We start from the raw sequence: 3,001 nt of genomic DNA, 5'->3' as shown, positions 1-3,001 counted from the left end.
TTTCTCCACTCTACACAACAGTTTCATATCTGGAAATCACATACTAATGTGGCAACAATCATCTCAGGTTAATTATCCCCTCTTTTACACTTGTGACAGCTCCATCCTCTCTTTAGGAAGTTCAGCAGAAATCAACAGAAGTAATTCTCTCTAAAGTGATAACATATGCAAAACATATTTTACAGGAGATAAGTAAAAACTTGTACATGTCCTAGCCAGGGTGTCCATCAGGTAGACAAAAGAAAAAACAAAACAAAAAAACAAAACTACTCACTTCTGATAGAACAGGCATACCCACCTAGCTTTGGAGTATGGCTAATTAGGATTGCATGGCTTCAAAATCATCTTCTTCCTCCTCCTCAACAGCAATTGTTTCCCCAACAAGCTCAAACTCTGAAAAAAGTATCCATAATTGTGCTAGGTGCTTTGCCTAAGGCCCCTGCTATAATTTCAAAAAGAATTTTATCAATCTCTATTTCTTCCACTTCCTCCATTTCTTCTTGATTGCCCATGCTTTCAAAAGTGTCTTCTCACATCTCCTCTATGATCCCTGTCTTCATCATCTCTTTAGAGAGGTCCTTCATGGTTGCCTAGATCTCTTAGATCTTCAATAGACTTTGGCTGTGCTTTTCTTGGTTCTTCATGCCCATGAGGACAGAATTTACATGTGCCTTTGATGCATACAGCTTGCTTACAGCCTTCCTTGATAGGATCATCTCCTTGGCTAGCATAATATAAACATTCTTCTGGCCTTTTTTGGCAGCATCCTTCACAGATTGCTTCACTTTTTCCTCTTCCCTCTAGATATCTCTTATTTGCCTGTCAACTACTCTCGTTTCTTTTCTGATCTTCAATGTTTATTCATTGACCAGCTCCTTAGAGGCTTGTCTGCAAACTCCTGCCAATTCTAATTTTAAGTATTTTTGTGGTTTTTTTTACCAATCTATTCATTCTCTTTTTATAATTTTCTTCTATAGCTCTCATTTCTTTTCCCAATTTATTCTCTACTGTTTTATTTGATTTTTTTTCCTTTTATTTATCTCTTTCTTTTATTCTTCTAGGAATTCTTTCCAATCTTCATTTTTCTTTTGAGACTTTGTTTATAGATATGTTCAAGTTACTGTCTTCTATTGTGCTTGTGTCTTGAGTTTCTCTTTCACTACAGCAGATTTCCATGGTGAGATTTTTTTCCCATTTGTTCATTTTCCCAACCTACTTCTTGACTTTGGGCTTTATTGTTGGGTTCTTCTTACCTCTGAGAGGATATGGGGGTTTTTTAGCTACTTCCATTTTCTGTCTTACTCTCTTCCCAATCTCTTCCAATTCAGCTGCTGACCTTATTATTCCACTGAAACTGCTCTCTCCATAGTTACTAATGATCTCTTGGCTGACAAATCCAATGGCCTTTTCTTGATCTGCATTCTCCTTGACCTCTTTTCACCCTTTAGCCCAGTTGATTACTCTCTCCTCCTTGATACTGTCTTCTCTCTAGGTTTCTGGGACACTATTCTCTTGTGGTTCTCCTCTTACCTATCTGACCATTCCTTTTCCATCTCTTTTGCTGGATCTTCTTCCATATTACGCCTTCTAACCATAGGTTCTGTCCCCATGCTTTTTTTTTAATCTTTCTATACTACTTTACTTGGTGATCTCATTAGTCCCCATGGATTTAATTACTATTTTTGTGCTGATGATTCTTGAATCTACCTATCCTGCCCCAAACTCACTGTTGATCTCCAATCTTGCATCTTCAACTACCTTTCAGACATCTCAAACTGAATGTCTAGTAGACATCTTAAATTCAATATATATAAAGTGGAATTCATTCTCTTTTTCTTTACCCACCCATCCCCCACCTCCCTACATGCCCTGTTACTGGAAAGGGCAACACCATCCTCCCAGTCCCTTAGGCCTGAAACTTATGAGTCATCCTGGACTCCTTACTATTTCTCACCTTGCCCCAATATCCAATCTATTGTCAAAGCCTATAGATTTCACCTTTACAACATCTTTCAAATATTCCTTCTTCTCTCCTCTGACACTGCAACCACTCTAATGCAGGCCCCCATCACTTTGCTCCTGGCTTTTTGCAATAGCCTATTTGTCAATCTATCTTCCTCAAGTCTCTTCCCACTCAAATCCAAATTCCATTCAGCTTATAAAGTGATTTTCTCAAAGTACAGAGCCAATTATATCATACCACCCCCACTCAATAAACTCCAGTAGCTCCCTATTATCTTCAGGATCAAATACAAAATGCTCAGTTTGACATTAAAAACACTTTATAACCTGGCCCCCTCCTATCTTTCTAATCTTCTTACATTTTACTAGACATGTGACACTGGCCTCTTGTCTATTCCATGGAGAAGATATACCATCTTTCAGTTCCAGACATTTTCTCTGGCTGTCCCCATGTCTGGAATGTTCTCCCTCCTTCACTCTGACTACTGACCTCCCTGCCTTCCTTTAAGTCCCAACTAAAATCCCATCTTATTTTGGATGTTTTCCTAAACCTCTCTTAATTCTAGTGTCTTCCCTCTCTTAATTATTTCCTGTTTATCCTACATAGAGCTTGTTTTCATATGTTTGCATGTTGTCTCCCCCATTCATTTGTAAGCTCCTTGAGGGTAGGGACTATTTTTGTGTGTCTTTTTTGTATCCCCATCAATTAAGCACAGTGCTTGGCACATAGTAGGCATTTAATAAATGTTTGATTGATTGATTCTACTGCTTGATTGATTTCTGCTACTGATTGATTTCATAGCTTACTCTGGGGAACTGTAAGTTTTCAGTGCTTCAAAAGTTCTTAGCCTCACAGCCACATAGCTAGGATTTTGGAACCTATCCGTTGCTCTTTACACAGGTAAAGCATTTGCTCCTTCTTACTCTAATTGCTCCTCTTCCCCCTGGAACTAGGACCTGGATCCTTCTAAATGGCACTCATTCCTGCCCTCATTACAGTACAGTAATTCCCCAGTAATCTCTATTTGCCTCGGTGTTT

At 38.7% G+C, this 3,001-nt stretch overlaps 1 pseudogene; it reads right to left on the bottom strand.

The window, feature by feature from the left end:
• Positions 1–298: 298 nt before the first annotated feature.
• Positions 299–716, bottom strand: LOC110222405 (charged multivesicular body protein 3 pseudogene; annotated as a pseudogene).
• Between the last annotated feature and the right edge of the window lie 2,285 nt (positions 717–3,001).

Source organism: Phascolarctos cinereus, unplaced genomic scaffold, assembly GCF_003287225.1.
Source record: "Phascolarctos cinereus isolate Bilbo 61053 unplaced genomic scaffold, phaCin_HiC Scaffold_2;HRSCAF=192, whole genome shotgun sequence".
Lineage (NCBI taxonomy): Eukaryota > Metazoa > Chordata > Mammalia > Diprotodontia > Phascolarctidae > Phascolarctos > Phascolarctos cinereus.
Note: the sequence above shows the minus strand (reverse complement) of the source record. Positions and strands in the feature narration are given on the sequence as shown.